General features: G+C 40.1%; 1 long non-coding RNA gene across 1 annotated transcript in view; it reads right to left on the reverse strand.

Moving 5' to 3' along the window:
• LOC117203497 (uncharacterized) overlaps positions 1 to 19,587 on the reverse strand; it is a 255,765-nt gene that overhangs the window by 117,787 nt on the left and 118,391 nt on the right. Inside the window, exon 4 of the long non-coding RNA XR_007472500.1 lies at positions 7,834 to 7,897. This is a non-coding gene — a long non-coding RNA (uncharacterized LOC117203497). The remainder of the gene's footprint in view (positions 1 to 7,833; positions 7,898 to 19,587) is intronic.

Here is a 19,587-nt window from a genome sequence, read left to right on the forward strand (position 1 = left end):
TTTCTCTGGTGTAAACAGCATCCTGAAGAAAGGTAAGTGACTTGAGCCAAGTCAGAAAAATAAAAACAAAGTGTCAAAATACTTTCTACTTTGTCTCTTCTGTTTGAAGACAGAGGAGGAGTCTAGGGGCTGTGCCTTGACTGGTGGTCTACCCTGCAACCTCTTCTCCATTCCTACTCACAGAAAAATCAGACCACAGCCAATTAAATAGGAGCCCCACTCAGAGAGGAAATGATTCTTGCTTCTCTTTTTTCGTTTCATGGAGGAAGCCAATCATGTCAGTTCAAGAGGCCAAGGATAATTTCATTTATAAATCATACATTTTGACTACATGAATTTTAACACAAATTAGGGGTGGGATTTAGTTTCAATTCTCTTTCCTTTGAATTTGATTATTTTAAAAGAGGAATGTTTTCCTTGAAGCAGTTAGTATTTGCAGGCCAAACATTTGCTGCTCACAGCTGTCTACAGGGTTGCCTTTGGATATAAATATTCCTAATAGATCACAGTTTGGGGCTTAAAATGTCCATGTTTATCCCAAAATGTTTATTTTCTTTCTCATTCTACAAACACTATAGTCAATTTCTTTTCCAACCCTTTTTTATCTCAAAGAAAACAAGTTTTATCATTTGAAAGTATATCTTATGCCATAAAACCAGGTCAATATTAAGAGAAGAGTGTGATCACATAGATCAGTATCAGACACAAAACGCAGGATTTAGAGTGGAAAAAGATGAGCTCTTATCAACCACAGTAATTAATTGCAAAGAACAGAGAAAGCGGAGCCCACGCTTCAGCGTGGAGATATTATTTAGTGGGATCTGTGCACTGGGACGGGGTTCCCTCCATCCAGGAGCAGAAAGAACTCTACTCTCTCCACCTTAAGGTGCCATAGTTAAGTTTGAGCCCCAGGTTCCGATGATAATCAATCATTGATTTACTTTCCATGTCATGCCAGACGTTCCCAGCCCTGAACACACCCCCACTTTCTCAAGTCTCCTTGTTTTTATGGTCTACACTCTTCTCTCTGCCCAGTACGCTTCTCCTCACACCGCTTCCATCCTCCCCCGTTTCCTCACTCAGACATGCCTGCCACCCCACATGTCCTCCCATCTCCCAACTCAAGCAGAACCTCCTCTGAGGAGCCTTCCCTGATGCACCTTCCAACCACCCACACCCTGGCCCCCAGGCAGAGGGAAATGCCCCATGATCCCACTGTAGAACTTCTCACTGGTTTGGTTATTATTTGCCTCTAGGTCTGTCTCCTCTCTGGTAAACTCGTGAGGTGAGGAACTGGATCTTGTCTAACGTGTTATCAGTAGGGCCTAGCACAGCACCTGGAACCAGCCCTGCTCAGCCAATATTTTTTGAATGAATAAAGTCAACATTTAATTCATTCTTTCTTATGTGCTCAGGACTGTGATAATACCAAGGGCAATTCAAGAAAGCAGTTAGACAAAATCTGTTCCCTATGGAGTCCAGAATCACAAGAAGTTGTACCTAGCCAGCATCATGACGGAGCAGGTGATGATTAAGTTCTAGAGTGGGAGAGATATTGCTGCAGGGTTGAGGGCAGGAAACCCACAGTGGCTGAGAATAACAGCCAAAGCACAATGTGAATATTCATTCATTCATTCAGTAAATATTTATTGTGGGCCAGATGCTGATTTAGGGGTTGTGGATACATCAGAGAATGAAACAGACAGAATTCCCTGCCCTCATGGAGCTTACTTTCTATTAAGGGGAGACAGACCAACAAGTTCAAACAACCCCCAAGAAGACACATGCTAGCCCAATAAGGGGAACAGAGACACTGGTTTTGTTAATCTGCTTCTTTCTGCTACTTGTACTGTATGAGCTAGCCGGCCTGTTCAGCTAACATTAAAAAATGGAAGACCCGGGACTTCCCTGGTGGCACAGTGGTTAAGACACCGTGCTCCCAATGCAGGGGGCCTGGGATCCGTCCCTGGTCAGGGAACTAGATCCCACATGCATGCCGCAACTAAGAGTTCATATGCCACAACTAAGGAGCCCGTGAGCCGCAACTAAGGAGCCCACCTGTCGCAACTAAGACCTGGCACAACCAAATAAATAAATATATATATATATTTTTTAATGGAAGACCCATTTGCAACTGCCATTGTTCTCACACTATTTGGAATTATCCTTGCATCATTCACACTCCCAAACAGCTACTTCCCACTCCAACTCTCCTTCCCTTCTCCAGTGAGTTGCCCAGGTCAATTCACAGGCAGTAACGGGGTTTGGGCTACACAATGGTCACTGGTCTTCATTTGCAGTTTCTAGGGTCTGAAGCATTGAGGAATCATGTAAGAAGAGGATGTGGTATGCTGCTTGTGGCAGGCTTCTGTCTTCTTACTTCTTTTGACATATTTTTGAGCACCCTAGTGATCGCCGCTGAGCATGCCAAGGTAAATAAATAAAACCACCCATTCATTCAACAGGTATTTAATGAGCACCTACTAGAGTCCAGGCAATAAGTCTATCACTGGAGATTCAATGTTGAGCAAAAGAGATGAGGACCCTGCCCCAATGGTATTTGCAGCGTAGTCAGAGGGACAGGCATAAACAAGAAAATAAGTCCATTCATCACACAAATGACAGCTCACTGGCCCTTGAGCAGTGGTGCAATGAAAGCAGTCTTCCCTGTGCTTTCATTTTACCATTTTCTCCTTTTTTCTGTTTCTCTGGTTTATGTCTCTTTGCCTTCTTTGTCCCACTCTTTCTTACTTTTTCCTCTTCTTTGTTTCTAAAGCTTGAGTGTCTCTAGAAACAGCCTTCCCATCCCATTCTACACATTGTACATCCACTCACAAGGTTTCAACAACACCTCTCTGCTGAGGACCCTCAGATCTCTCCAGGTGAGGTCTCTCCTGGGAGCACTTGGCTTCAGTCCTACATATGAAACTGCTCACTAGAAATCCCCACTTGTTTGTCTTCAAAATTCGTAATGTAATACAGTCAAGTTGAATTTATTATCCCCATGCTACCCCCAACCCATAACAGGCTTACCAGCTATTTCCCACAGTCTCGGAACCAAATTGTTAATTTCCTATCTCAATGGCAAGAACCACTTTCCCCCTAGACACTCACCAGAAAGCCAAGGGTTGGCCTTTTCACCTCCCTCTGTCTTCCCACCACATTCGATCAGGTTTCAAGTCCTATGGAGTCTGCTTCCCTGACATCTCCTAAACCTACCCCTCCTCTGCATCCCCTTCACCACCACCCCTTCCAGGTCTTGTAGGGATTATCCTACATGCTCTCCATTTCACCCCAAACACCCTGACCTGCCTTTCTGTGGCCACCAGAGTCATCTCTGTACACTGCAAATCTAAGCAAATCTTCAGTGGTCCCCAGGTTATTTTAGGATACATTTATAAGCTTCTTCTCATGGCACATAAGGTTTTGCATTTCTCTCCAGCCCCATCTCTTGCTATAGCCATGCTTAAGCACTTTGGGTTCCACACATGCGCGCTACTCTCTGTCCCCGAAAGAGTGCCTTTTATACCTCTATCTGCCAGGAACATCCTTCACCCACTTCTTTGTCTGATTAAGTCTTACACACTCTTCAAGACTCAGCTCAGAACTTCCTTCAGGAAGACTTTTGCATCAGCTTGTACGTTTTCAGCTTCAACTAACAAAATATCAAACTAGATATTTATTATAGTATAATTGAGAGGTTATTATTCCCCTGCAATTTCAGAGCTAGTTAATTTAGCAGCTGAGCTCTAGGCTGCCTTTTCTTTGTCTTGGCTTTCCCCATATGATCTCAAAATGTATACCTTGCCTCCAAACATCAAATCCACACAAAACCACACCCAAAGACAGAAAAAAATAAGAGCTTCCCCTTGGACATCTCTCTTTTTTATCAGAGAAGAAAATCTTTCCCAGCAGGCTTCTCTTCTGGTCCCATTGAGTAGGTCCAGGTCACTAGCTCACCCTAAACCAATCATTGGCAAAGGGAGAAGGATTACTACGGTTTATCTGTGACTGGTGGAGAAGCCCCTCTACTCTGAGTGCCTTCTGCCTCATACAGAACAAAGTTCAGGTTCTATTGACAAGAATGAAGGAAGGAAATGGTGGTGAATGAATGAAGGAAATGGTGGTTAGGTAGGTTACTGACAGTTTTGGCCATGCCTCCTCTCCTAGAGTTCTTTGTTCACCCCTCCCTCACCAGAATGAATTAGGTTCTTGTCAAGTACTCTGTCATTGTGCTTTCCAAACTGTTCTGCAGTGTTGACTTAGTTATCTGTCTCCTTATACTGACCTCCATACAGTTTATTCATATTTGGTTCCTCAACACCCAGCAAAGACCTAGTGCAGTGCTCAATAAAAATTAATGTTTGAATGATGGAGTGATTTAATTAATTAATTAGTAACATGTCCAGGACAATTTCCACATGGTTTCATTAATCCTAATAATTTGACCCATCTATATAGTGATAGAAAAAAAAAAAACAAACAGACTGACATATGACCATACAGTTTGTGCTGTCTGCTCCATGCAAGTTCTATTGTTTTATTGCTTTTGTAGCTCAACCCTATGGTTGGTTACTTTCTGCTCCCTCTGCAGCAGCAACCAAATGACCACTTTCTTCATTAAATAGAGTCAATGTCTCGTGGCCCCCAAAAGGACCATGCTGGGGCTGAGCCATTTTTTTCTATTACTCTGTTAGTGTCTGCCAAGCCAGCAGGAATCAACACCATCTGTCAGCTTACCATCTTTGGGGTGGAACTTCAAAGGCAGGGTTTCTTTTTCTGGGTCAAGTTGACCTGTAACTTTCATCTTCTTTATACTAACCCTCCATCTGTAGAACTGCATCATCTCTGCAAAGTGGCCAACAGCATCTCATCCAGTGCCTTAGCAAATATTTATTGAGGGAGCTAGTGAATGAATCATTTAACTGACTTATATATAATCTTCAAAAACAGCCATAGCAGACAACAGTTCTTATTTAAAAGGTATGTGCCACAGTAGAAACTTTTAAAAATAACCAAAGCAGCACCTTTTATCAATGTTGGCATTCTGTTCGCAAACTAATTACCACCTTATGTAACTGACCTTATTAAGGGATGTTGACACCTTCTTAAGTTACTTTGGAAACCAAAATCAAACCCAAATACAATCATGATCTTGCCAGGTTCAAACACTGCCGTTTTGATGTGGCCAGAATTCCCTATTGAGTTCAGAAATCCAACTCAAATCCTTAAGTTGGAAGAAGGAGGGATGTGAATCAAATCAATAAATGAATAATGAATAAAATGGCCAATAATTAACTTAGGCATGAAAATAAAAATAGAAATGTCAACTGAAGCCTGCCCTGGTAATCTTCTAACGTAGGATAAACATTAGTTGGTTGGTGGAAAATTTGTTTTGGGCATTTGTATGGAAGATGGCTCCTTAGCAAACCAAAGAACTACAGAGCGATGTCATGTCAATATGCCACGTGACGGTAAGCATTTTCCCTGTGGCGGGAATCACAGCCAGTGTACTGGGGGATCCCCTCAGCACAGTCGAAACATCAAATAGAATGCTCTGTTAGAAGTTAGGGTCCATGAAAACAGAGTCATGGACTCATGCCCCAGGCTGCCCAGGCAGGAGTATATCTTGACACAGGTCCCGTGAACGGGACTTGCCAGAGTTTCGGTGAGACCCAGACGTCAGTCTAGCCACTAGGTGTGGTACCTCCCGCTGGAACAGGGACAGCATCCTCATGAGGACGTGTGCTGGCACAGCCTCAACAATTCAGCGGCTGGAAATGGGGCTTATTTGGCACAAGATGTAAACCAACCTATGAAACAAAGGAAGAACTACCAGCAAACATTGCCTATCACAACAAACCAAAGGCTAATCTTAGCTCACCAAGGTCATAAACTCCTAGAGGGCGGAAACAGCTAGACGGCGGCAAATAGCATTCACAAATAATATTAAGGTTGGGCTGACTCTGAAATACATGTTCAGAAAATTGTCGTGTGAGATGCAAGCTATTATACGTAGAATGGATTAACAACAAGGTCCTACTGTATAGCACAGGGAACGATTTTCAATATCCTGTGATAAACCATAATGGAAAAACCTGTGAAAAAGAATGTGTGTGTATATATATATATATACATATATATATGTATAACTGAATCACTTTGCTGTACAGCAGAAATTAATACAACACTGTAAATCAACTATACTTCAATAAAATAAATTTTAAAAAAGAGAAAACTGTCCCACAAAGATGAGCTTTAGAACTTGTTTAATCCAAACTCCTCACTTAAGAAATCGAGTTTTAAAGAGGGGAAATGACTTGCCTGATCTCACACGGCTTTCTCTGGGAGTGTTAGAACTGGACTCCTGGACCCCTAACTCCAGCTGAGGGCTTTTCCCACTTTAACTCTGCACCCTAAAGCTCCTACCACAGTGCCCTGCGTGCAGTTGGCTTTCAACCAAACTTGATGAATAAACCATGTCAATCATGATTGTGTGTTAGCAGGGGCAGATCCTGGTTATATGGGGCTTAACACATAAAGTTTGGAGGAAGGGACTTCTTTAAGAAAAATCATACAAAATGAGAAATATAAAATGTGGTACAAAGGTGACTATTTCTTCAGATTGAGAGAAGAAAGTTTAACAAATTACAAACATAACAAAGTTAACAACACAAGTGTTACAAAATCCATAAATGTAAGATAATATTCTTATGAATGAACTGCCTGGCACGTCTCTGTAATACTTTCTTGCCCAATAGTTTCTGGCGCAATACTCTCTGGTTAACTCTTCATATAATAACAATTGTGTAATCTTCTCCACAGAGAGAATAGAAAATTTACTCTTTCTTCTAACAGAAAAAGAAATTTATTTATTGTTAACAGTTTAGAAGAGTTACTTTGAGCTTCACAAGTTCTTACTGGCGATTTGACATTAATTTTTAAGGTTTTCAAACCTGGGAAAACTCTAATCTAGTTGCTTTCATAAGAGCTGCAGGATTTCAGGACATTTCTTGGCTAATCTTAAATACTTTTAGAATTCATGACACATTCATCAGAGAAAATGCACTTTAAAATGGCTGCTAATCCCACTACTGGGCATATACCCTGAGAAAACCATAATTCAAAAAGAGTCATGTACCAAAATGTTCATTGCAGCTCTATTTACAATAGCCCAGAGATGGAAACAACCTAAGTGTCCATCATCGGATGAATGGATAAAGAAGATGTGGCACATACATACAATGGAATATTACTCAGCCATAAAAAGAAACGAAATTGAGCTATTTGTAATGAGGTGGATAGACCTAGAGTCTGTCATACAGAGTGAAGTAAGTCAGAAAGAGAGAGACAAATACCGTATGCTAACACATATATATGGAATTTAAGGGGAAAAAAATGTCATGAAGATCCTAGGGGTAAGACAGGAATAAAGACACAGACTTACTAGAGAATGGACTTGAGGATATGGGGAGGGGGAAGGGTAAGCTGTGACAAAGTGAGAGAGAGGCATGGACATGTATACACTACCAAACGTAAGGTAGATAGCTAGTGGGAAGCAGCTGCATAGCACAGGGAGATCAGCTCAGTGGTTTGTGACCACCTAGAGGGGTGGGATAGGGAGGGTGGGAGGGAGGGAGACGCAAGCGGGAAGAGATATGGGAACATATGTATATATATAACTGATTCATTTTGTTGTGAAGCAGAAACTAACACACCATTGTAAAGCAGTTATACTCCAATTAAAAAAAAAAAAGAAATAGCTTCATCTTGCTAAAATGTTTAGGATTTGACAATTTGAGAGAAAAAATAGGAAATCCTGAAAGTACTTACTCTCTCCTTGTTTAATGGACAACACATGGGTTCCTGACTGAGCGATGCTTCCTCTTGCTTTGATCTGAAGGCAGAGGGAAATATATGTATTATCATTTTAAAGGGTACTTATTAAACTTACTTAAACATATGTATAATACACAAATAAATAACTCACTACTTCCAAAAAAAATGGCTGCTATATTTCAATGAGCTACATAATTGTACAATAAATTAGTCGTATGCTACACAATGATTCAAAGATGAATATGTGTAGTTTTGTTCAAGGGGTACACTTGTTTCTTCAGCCTGTTTCTTGCATGCTGTTTCATCTGGAATCGCCAGACTTCCTCAGGACAATTTATATTAGATTCACAAAAACATGATCTGACATGCATGCAGAAAACACGACTTTGCATTCAGAATGGACTCAACATTTACAGCATTGCTACAGGATTGGGTCCCACAAACGTAAGAATTCAGATGAAATTCTACTTTATGAGACTCCCATTACAATATTTAAAAATGTAAGGAGTGGGCTTCCCTGGTGGCGCAGTGGTTGAGAATCTGCCTGCTAATGCAGGGGACCAGGGTTCGAGCCCTGGTCTGGGAGGATCCCACATGCCGCGGAGCAACTAGGCCCGTGAGCCACAACTACTGAGCCTGCGCGTCTGGAGCCTGTGCTCCGCAACAAGAGAGGCCGCGATAGTGAGAGGCCTGCACACCGCAATGAAGAGTGGCCCCCGCTTGCCACAACTAGAGAAAGCCCTCGCACAGAAACGAAGACCCAACACAGCAAAAATAAATAAATTAATTAATAAACTCCTACCCCCAACATCTTCAAAAAAAAAAAGAAAACCACAGCTTTAAAAAAAAAAAATGTAAGGAGTGTTTATTGGTGTACACCCTACATTATCGAAGTATAGCTCTGACAGAAGAGAACTTCCTTTTTGACAAAGAGTTGATGGGCAGCGAAGTCTCCAATTACAATTTTACACATCTGGTGATTCAAAGACTTCTTCACAGACTAGCGTCTGGATACACTTCAAACCTTGTTTCTTTTCACCTTCCTCCTAGTGTCAAGACTGGGCATTGAAGGACACACGTGTGTCATGGGGCAGCCTCTGGCACAGTGAGCGGGGTGGGGGGGAGAATTTCAGAAAGTCATCTACACTAGGAGATCTAGCAATAACTTCACTATACATGCAAGTGACTGAAGACCACAGAATTATATGCCACTAAACCAAACTAAGTGTATCTCCAAGTTTACCTCCTCTTAGCAACATCCCTAAAAGTTCAGGCCATGATAAAGTCACCTGACCCAAGGCAAAGTCGGAGAGGAAAAAGATAGTACTCTTAATTGATTGTGGTGAAAATACCATTTTGAAATTTTTACAAAAACTTATAATTATGTGAACACAAATCTGGAGACCCTCCTGTGCCCTTGGAATGGGCCTTATAAGTGAAGGCCCTTGAAGTGGAAGCTTTATGGCCTCTTCCGTCTTCTGGTGGTTCCTAGGAACCCTTGGCATGCTTCAGTCTCTGCCTGCAACGTTGTGTGTGTCTGTGTGTGTGTCTCTGTGTCCTTTCTCCTCTTCTCATAAAGACACCAGTCATATTGGCTGAGGAGCCCACCCTAATCCAACGTGACATCATCTTAACTAATTACATCTGCAACATCCTTACTTCCAAATCAGGTCCCGTTCTGAGGGACTGGGAATTAGGACTTCGACATATCTTCTTTGGGGGACACAATCAACCCGGATTAGAAAGGACACAGCACTCTCCTCACTATGCATTAACCAGCTGTGTGGTCCTAAGCAACTCAAACCTGTGATTCAACAAACATCAGTTAGCACCGAGCACGTGCTAGGGATCCCCAGAAAGGAACGATCAGGCAGCCACTCTTACTGAGCCCCCAGCCTGGGAGAGAGACACGTGAACTAACAACACACCACAGGCTTATGGTCGCTTTGTTGCAGGCACATATGCCTGGGGAGATCAGCCCTCTGAGGAGAGATCCCACAAGCACGAAGGTTGGACGGTTTCTGCAGAATGCGGTCTATTTGAATTGTTTTTAAGAATGACTGGATGGATATTCACCAAATGGACAAGAGAGGGGAAGAAATTCCAGGCAGGAGTAATGGTGCATGAAAAGGCTTGGGTTAATGGGAAATCATATGTTCAGGGAGAGTTTTGTGTAATTTTGTACACAAAATTGGAAGCAAAGCAGTACTTGACAGATTAGGTCAGAAAAGTAGAGGGAGCTGGCATGAAAGCCTTATAAACCATGATAAGGAGTCTGGTCTTTATTGTTTAGAGGGAAACAAGAGAAGTGTGGGAAGGAAAATAAAGTGGTTGGATTTGCATTTCAGAGAGATTGCTGTGGCATCAGTGTGGAGGCTGGGTGAGACAGAAGAGGACAGAGACCCTTCTGGGGATATGCAGGTTCACATCTTCTTTCATCTCCTCAACAACACTTGAAGGCTGTAGGAACTGGAGCCCAGAGAGGGGAAGGAACCCTCACAGCTCAGCAGCAGGCTAATGCATGCTTGGTTCATAGGCTCAAACCCCAGCTGTGGTCCAAGGAAGAGGCAACCAGAGCCTGATCCAAGGCAGGAAGAAGATAATGAGGAGAGGACAGACTCAAAGGATGCTTAGAACTAGATTCCCATATAGGTGTGGAGTAAGAGAAAAAGGGAAGAAGTCCACTGCCTCTTTGAGTCTTATTTGCTCATTTCTCATGGTCCTTACAACCTGAAGTCAAGTGATCACCTATGACAGAACACCTTGAGGAGATGAAAATGCACGAGACCACCTGAGCCTCCCCTTGAAGGAGCGGTTTGGTTTTGTCGCCCTGGCCTCTCCTCCTGGAGTCCTCACACCATAATAGAACTAAACAGATCATTCCAGGGATCAGCAAGGAAAAGGGGAAATTCCAGGGAGGAAGGATGAGGGCAGGAAGTAGTCCAGTGCCTTGGAAACAGAGGTGTGTGTGTGTGTGTGTGTGTGTGTGTGTGTGTGTGTGCGCGCACACACGTGAACCAGAGTTAAGAGAATCAAGGTTTTTCTTTTCTCTTTGGCTTTTCTTGGGTTTTTTGTTTTTCTTGTCCTTTCCTTTTTTACCGTTTTTCTTTTCTTCTCTTTTCTTTCCTCAGGTCTATTCCTTTGTGGGGCATTCTCTAAAAGACCTTGGGTGAAGTATCTTCCCAGACACTAGTCTGAGTGTGAAGAATCAGGCTCCCCAGATCCCATAAGGTAGGGAGGACCTCAGGGAGTGGGCTGGGACTCCTACTGGCCCCACCTTTGGAGCTGCTTAACATGTATACCTTACTAATTATCTATTCCGATACATATGTAACATGCATCAGATTAACCCTATTATAAGGTTTATGAAATTGTGGTAATCAATCATCTTCACAAATCCTCAATCTTTGTATTTGTTGCTCAAAGATTCATCTACTCACAAATGTTAAGAACTGGGGAGCTTCCGTTTTTATCCTGCCTTTTCATTCCTTCATGCATCTATAAATCATTCTTCATTTATCAAATGTGTATTAAGAAACTTCTGTGTGCTATCCTAAGATTATGAAAATAAAACCATACTATAAAATAGCATAAAATGTGAATTTAGTAGAACATTCATGCTCCTCTATAAATGTGTTTTAGGCGTTACTGCGTCTTCTCTTTTATATGCAAAGATGAGAGCACTAGCCTGCCATCAGTGATGTATATACTTTGAGCTGCTTTCTGGGTACGGCATAGGGTGCCGGAAAACACCCCTTCCATGCCTCAGGCCCTCTGTGATCCTGTGCAGTGATTGTGTTCTGAGACTCCATTCACTCATATATTCCAGGCTTGAGTCTCCACATACAGTGGTTCTGATGACTTCTAATTCATGTAAATGTTAGGGTTGTCTCCTTTTATTCTGCAAAAAGTACCTAAAATACCTTTCTTTTAACCATAATGGTCAACTGGTAGTGTATGCTGAAACCACTGATTTTCCAAATATAGCGCCTGCATTTAGCACTGAGAATAGCCCTTTAATTACTACAAAACCAAACAATATTTGGAGAAGCTTGCACATTGGGGTGCAGCAGATGCTGGGGCACAGGGACTCTGGGTGCAGGTCCAGTGTAGCAGGCAGACCCTCGCCATGTGGAAGACTAGACCCAGACAACAGGGGAGTCGGCACACGGATGCATAGCCAAAGCACAGGAAAAAGGCATCTCAAAATAGACAACACTCCAAAACAGGCAGGCAGTGGGGCTGAATGAAGGCTTTCTGCAAGGGCAAGAGGCAGGCCTTCAGATGGGAGTGAAAGGACAGCTCGCATCAGGGGGACAGAAGAGGGCAGCGATAAGAAAGGTTGACTCTGGCAGACAGACCTGGGTTTGAATCCTGGTCCAGCCACTACGTAACTGGAGAAGACTGCTGGCGGATTCCATACCTGACTCTCTTCTTTCTGAGCACGCGTCCTTTGCAGTTAGTTGTGGCCATGGGACTGCATTCTTGCCAATGCACCGTGAATGGAAGCCGTTTGGATTGGTACCTTAACATTTCCCACACCCAGTCCTCCATTCTGCCACCCGCTTGCAGTGACCTTGGTATTGAGAGGCAATACTCTAAGATGGACAGGGCCTCTGAATCCCTACCTGGAGGAAAGGCCTGGCCAGTCAGGAACACCTGCCCTGGATTTCAGGTGAGCAAGAAATACATTTCTACCTTAACTAGTACAACTTAGACAAGTTATGCAGCCTCTCTAAAACTCATCTGAAACCTAAGAGGAATATTAATTAAATGATTTCCTATCATCCTGCACAACCTGGACCCTCCTTCCCAGCCATCTTCCTGTGCCATTTCTTCACTCCACAAAGGTGCACTCACACATGGCTGCTACCTGGGAGGGGTGCACCTTGGCCATCCTATTTCATCCTATTTTCGTGCCACCCACCAACATTTTTCTTCTAAATTTACTTCCCCCACCTCAAGTTCCTTTGACAGATGTGTATACCCACCTCCTGCTTTAATTTTCTTCTTGGCATTTATTACTAACTGATTTGTTTGGTTGTTTGTTTATAATATCTCCACCATTAAAATAAAGGCTCCATTATAATATAAATATATAACTATATAAATGTAATGTAAAATAAGTATATAAATATATATATTATTGTAAATAATATAAATATATATTATCAATAAACATAAAATACGATATAAACACTGTATCTTTTGGGTTTAGCATAGTATCTGATCTACAGGAGGCCCTCAGGCAATATTTGTTGGATAGATGGATGGGTGGATAGATGGATAGATGGATGAAGCAGAGCCCAGCTCTAAGAATAGGAATACAAAGTCAAGGACAGACTAAGCAGCATGGGTGACTTCATGTGGAGCTAGAGTCCTAGGTTGGCTCTCTTTACCGTCTCCTACACCCAACTGGTCCAAGAGTAGGGAAGCCAGATATGTTCCTGCCTGCATGCCAATCCTCGGCCATTGGGTAGAGCTGCCTGGAACACTGAGTCAAGTGGGATTCTAAGGCTGCAGCTGTCTGGGCTTAGCAGAAATGAAGGTGATGGCCCATTAATGGTGTCTGTCTCAGAAAGGGAAGTAGGAAGTAGTGGTAAGCATATTTGCAGTCCTTTTCCTGGAAGCTACTATGGGGCTGAACCTGCTGGTGTGGGTCAAATTATCTCAGCTGTAGAAGGAAGCGAGCCACAGAGGCTGGGGAAAGGCAGGACCTGACAGCATTTTTGAAATGCCATTTACCACCTGTGCTGGCTGTGATTACACGAAGGCTGACAGTCATGTGATTAAACGTGCTGAGATGATTAGTCTGAATGGGCTTTGGGCTCCTGGCTTTCTTCCCATTGATTTTCAATGGGTAATAATAACACACTGATAAATTCTACATAGGGAAAGGATGCAAGGGCACGAGGACTTTCACGCCCGCTTTAACCAGGCTTGTGTTCTGTGACAATGGCCACATTTCACTAAATTAGTAGTTGTGCTAGCCCCCTTTTCATTCCTGCAGTATGATTTTTTTTCCAGTGGATGACTTGGCTTGAAGCAAAGTACCCGAAGCCTGATGAAGCCTCGTCTGACAGTAATTGAAGATAAAGACTAAGCCTTCAAGTTTTGAAGCATGTCACAAGGAATTCAGCCTTGTTATATAGCAAACCATAAAGCTAAGGGGTCTGTTATTACCATAAAATATATCTTGCAAAACCATTTTCTATTTGTCCAAGACCAATCATCTCTTTCTCTCTTAGAAAGGAGAGAGCCACTTTTCTCCAGTCAGTTTTAAAGCCAGGATGCTGCCTAATATTCTGTAAGGCTTTAGGATTTGCATAGCTCAGAGGCTGAAACAACAATATAAATGAGTTGTTTAACTTCTCAAAACTTCCCCCTCAAAGGTCACAGAGTCTCTCTGCTGTCCAAGTTTCTCCCTGGAAGAAAGTCAAGAACCCAGCGGTCCTTATTTTGCACACCTTTAATGTATTCAGTGGCCTTGCTTGGGGATGCTATCAAATCTGTCATTGCCAGATGACACCCAGACCCAAGCTGGTGTCCTGTGTATGTGTATTCATATCCATATCCATTTTTAGGTCTTTTAACTATTTTCAATACATTTTTATTATAGTTTCCATAAAAGCTTTGTATATATTTTTTGTATCTATTTCTAGGTATCTCATTTTTAGAGGCTACTATTTTTTTATTTCATTTTTTAAATGTATTGCTGATAGATAAAAATTCAGTTGCATTGCTGTTTTTGTTGGTTGCTTATCCAGCCACTTTACTAAACTTTCTTATTAAGTCTAATAATTTATCTGTAGATGCCTTTGGATTTTCTATGCAATTTTTAATTCTGTTACTATGACTCTTAGGATCCTTGCATTCCAATCTTATTTCTTTATTAAACTAGTTAGGACTCCTACTACAGCATGAAATAGAAATGGAGATGGTAAGCCCTCTAGTCTTATTCCTGATATTAAAGGGAATATTTTCAATACTTCTCCACTTTTTATGATATTTGCTGTTGGAGTGCTTTTGTAGATTTTTTTGAAGTTAATGAGGGTTCTTCCTATTGAGCATTCTTCCTAGTTGCTAAGAGTTTATATATGAACACATGTTGAATTTTAGCAATGCATTTTCTGTAACTATTAATTGTATACTTTTCCCCCTTTAATTTTTTTTTTTTTTTTTTGACCGTGCCACGTGGCTTGCAGGATCCTAGTCCCCGACCAGGGATTGAACAGGGGCCACCGCAGTGAAAGCACTGAGTCCTAACCACTGGACCGTCAGGGAACTCTTATCTCCCTTTAATTTATTAATGCAGTGAATCATATTAATTGATTTTCTAATGTTTAACTTTACATCTTTGGGATGAATCCAACTTACTGACATATTATATTCCTACATCGCTGAATTCAGTTTGCTAATATTTTTGTGTAGAATGTTTGCACCCATGTTCATAAATGACACTAGACTGTAATTCGCTTTTCTTGTACTATTCTTACCAAGTTTGGTATTATGATTATGCTAGACTCATATATTCTGAAATCATTTTTATAAAATCAAGATTATTTATTCCTTGAATGTTTGATAGCACTTAGTAAAACTGTAAAATTGTTTTTAAAAACACAGTAACCTGTGAAAAAATATTATTTTGTGGGAATATTTCATATTACTGATTGAATATTTTTATTTATTGTAAAACAATTTTATTTATTATAAAAAATATTTTTAATTATTATATTTTTATTTCCCCTTGAATCAGTTTTGGTCAGTTATATTTTTCTAGGATTTGTCAATTTTATCTAAATTTTCCAATTTATTGGCATTAGGTTGTTCAAAAGACCATATTTTCTTTTTAATATATGCAGCATCTATAGTCATATCTTTTATATTTCTAATGTTGTTAATTTGTGCCTCTTCTCTCTCTCTCTTTTTCATTAATTTTGCAGAGGGTTTCAATTTTATTAGCCTTTGAAAAAAACTTTGGTTTTGCAGGTCTTCTTTATTATGTGTTCATTTTCTGCTTTAATCTTGTGTTATTTTCTTCTACTTTTTTTGAGTTTATTTTACTGCTCTTTTCTAAGGATACTTAGTTCATTAGTTTTCTACCATAATTCTTGTCTGACTGTTCTTTAGACTATAAATTTCCCTCTAAATATAGCCTTAGTGGAAATCTAAAATTTTTGATAAGTAATATCTTCAGTACAATTCCGTTCTAACATTCTTTTAATTCTCCTTTTTATTTCTCCTTTGGCCTTGGAATGTTTAGAAGTATGCTTTTTAATTTATAAATAATTGGAAAATTTTCATCATATTTTTGTTTTTTATTTGTAGCTTAATTAAGCTGTGGTTAGAGAATATGACCTATATGATAAAATTCATTTAGAATTAAGCCTTGATTTGTAGACTAATACGTGGTTGATTTTCACTGATGTTCTTTGTCTCTAAAAAAAATAAGTTTTTTATAGCTGATTGATGTGGTTTTATGGAAATGATCTATGATTAAGTGAACCATGTTCATTGTATTATGCAAATCTTATTCATCCTTAATGATATTTTTTAGTCTGCTTATCTTATTACCCCCTTAGGATAGTGGATTTGCCTATTTCCCCTTGTAGTTCTGTAAATTTTTACTTTACCTATTTTGAGGCTACATTATTAAGTCCATATAGTCTTGGGATTATTTTATGTTTCTGTTGAATTGAACCTTCTATAAAATAAAGAAATTCTTTCACTAGGAATACTCTTTGCCTGTGGTTTATTTTGATATTAATATAGCTAGGCCAATTTTATTTTACTTAGCATTTGACTAATTATCTTTTCGGTATTGCTGGATAACAAACTACCCCAAAACCTGGTGGCTTAAAACTGTAATCCTTTATTATTGCTCATATGTCTGCTGATCTGGAATTTAGCTGACCTGGTCTGGGATTAGATATGCTTCTCAATGCAGATGCATGGATTGGACTGACTATGGTGGTTCTGCTCCACGTCTCATCTACCTTGGACCAGTGGGCTAGCCAGGGCCCCTTCTTCTCATGGCAATGGCAGGGATACAAGAGCACAAATGGACACTAGTAAAGCCCTTTACAGCCTAAGCTTAGAATTGGCACATTATCACTTCTCTCCATAGACCACTGGTCAATGAAAGTCACATTACAAGTCCAAAGTCAAAGTGTAGGGAAGTCTACTGTACCCATAATAAGACCAGGAAAAGGGAGATGGAGGGAAGGGTGAAGAATGAGAAGTAAGTATTCAACCTATCACACCATCTTTTTGCTATCAATCTTTCTGTGTCCTTAGGCTTTTATATGTCTCATGTAAATAGGATAAACTGGATGTTATTTCCTGTTCAGTGTGATCATATTTGTCTTTTTCTCATGTATTACAATTGCTGATATATTTGGATTTATTTCTAGTCATTTTAATTCCATCCTCCAAAATCTTAACCTCTCTTTTATCTTTTCCATCTCTTTGTCTGTCTCTGATAATTTCTCTCTCTCATCTTCCAGGTCATTAATTCTGTTCAGCTGTATCTAATATATTAATAAACACATATAATTCATATGTTAATTTCAATTATTGTATTTATCATTTTGAGTTGTATTTTATTTTGTTTCAAATTTGCTTGCCTATTCTTTACAGATTCTCTCCAATGCTCATATTTTCAAAGTTGTCTCACTTCTTTAAATATATTAACCATAGTTAAGAATATCTAAAGTATTTATAGGTCTGTTTCTGAAGTTTTTTTTTTTTCTGGTGCCTTATATACTCATGATTTTTACTATAAGTTGCTCATTTTTCTTGGAAGTTTATCTCCGAAAATCTTGGGGGATCTGGAACGAAGTTGGGTCCCTGCAGAGGTGATTTACATTAGTGTCTGTCGTGCTCCCGGAGGCTCTGATATTTTAAGCCTAACTGTAAATTAAATTCTTGGTTCAATGTTTTTGAGTTGCCAGTTCCATATGAATTCAGGCTTCATATTAGCACGAAGCCCAGTTTATGGCTAAAAATTCTGAGAGGATTTCTTTTTCCCCTGATTAGCACCAAGTTTTGAGACAAGTAATTTCCTCTTCGGTCTCGGGTGAGAGAAAGGAAGAGACCAGGTGGCCCTTTAGTTCTCTGCCTTGAACATACCCTGAGTTTTCTGGTGTCTCCTTTTTCTGTGAATCCATGAAAAAAACAAACAAACAAACAAACATTAAGTTCACCAGGATCAGCAACTCTACACAAAACATCATAAGCCCTATTGTTTTCTTAATAAGTAAAACCACATCACCTTGTGCTTTACAGTTCCTGTATTGAATACATGAGGAGGTCAGACATGGTTTAGCATCACCTCTTCAGTTCAGTGATTTGACTCAAATTCAAAGATGGTACACCCGTTTCAATAATTAAACCACCACTTCAAGGGCTTTAACATTAAGCATAAAGAAATAGGAACTAATGAGAGTTGGAGGTGGGGATAATATTGTGTGATACTAGCAATATGCTTGGCAATGTCATAGAAGAGAAAAGCTTAGACTTTAGTTATCTCAAATAAAGCCTTTTCATTTCACACACGAGGAAACTAATGATCAGAGATGCAATGTCATATAGCAGATCACATAGCTAATAAATGTCAGAATCAGAATCAGAGATAGTCTAACTTCTACCTTAGCCTTCTTTCCTCTTAAACCAGTGTCTTCCAAGCTATAATATCTGGAATAATAGTTTCTCCATGAGTTGCTCCCCAAAGGGTTCTTTGATCAAATAAGTTTAGGAAATTCTGCATGCCGTTAACTCTCTTTCGTAGACTTAGAAGGCATATAGCATAACCAAGGCTCAGAGACATTGTGAAGTAAGAATTCTTTTTAACTATCACTTCCCAAATTAATTTAACCAAAAAACCTTTTCCTACAGAACACCTGTGAAAACTGTGCAGAACATTTATGCTCCCCAAAGCAATTTAGGAAATGGTCTCCTGATAAAAAATCATCTCTGCCATTTTCTAAGTAGCATAAAACTCTGTGCAGTCATTAAATCGCCAACAAAACAAGGGGATCCTGTGGCACATACTGTTTTATTACATCTGAAGTTGTCATGTCTGGAGATACACATCAAAAATTTCATCATTGATTTGAACTTTCAGTTATATAAATAAAAAATCTTAATCTTTGAAAAATGGACTAGAGCGTACTCCCACTTCCAACTAGGATGGAGTATCCTTTATCAGACCATTCCTCCTGCTACAAACAATTATGAATGCTGAATAAGATATTGAAAAACAGCTGCTTAAAGATATCAGCAATCAGTCAAGGCAATCAAAACCTGATTGGCCAAGACCCCAGAGAGAGGAGAAGGACACTTCAGTGAGCCTGACCTTCTCCACTGACAATTTGTAAATAAAGTGGGGTCAAGAGGCCAAGCAAAAAGTAACTTCTCAGAGCTTTTGGTAGTTCCATAGGGCTGCAGAAATAAAAGTTGGAGTTTTAGGTGACCCAAAGTCAGTACCTGAAGTCTTAAGATACTGGAGAAATGGAAACTACAGATAAGTGGGTGCAATATTCTGTCTGTGTGGCTTTTCTCATTGAGGAATTTTCTGATTCTCAAGACACATCAGACACAAAGCAACAGCTAAGAGGTGAAAAGCCAAGCAGAACTTTTAGGATTCTCACCATTCTGGGGAACAAACGCTACAAGTATTAGAATTATCAGATATAGACTTTACAATAACCATGTTTAATACTTCATGAAAATAGACGACAAAAGGAA

The sequence above is a fragment of the Orcinus orca genome, chromosome 17 (assembly GCF_937001465.1).
Source record: "Orcinus orca chromosome 17, mOrcOrc1.1, whole genome shotgun sequence".
In the NCBI taxonomy this organism is placed as follows: Eukaryota; Metazoa; Chordata; class Mammalia; order Artiodactyla; family Delphinidae; genus Orcinus; species Orcinus orca.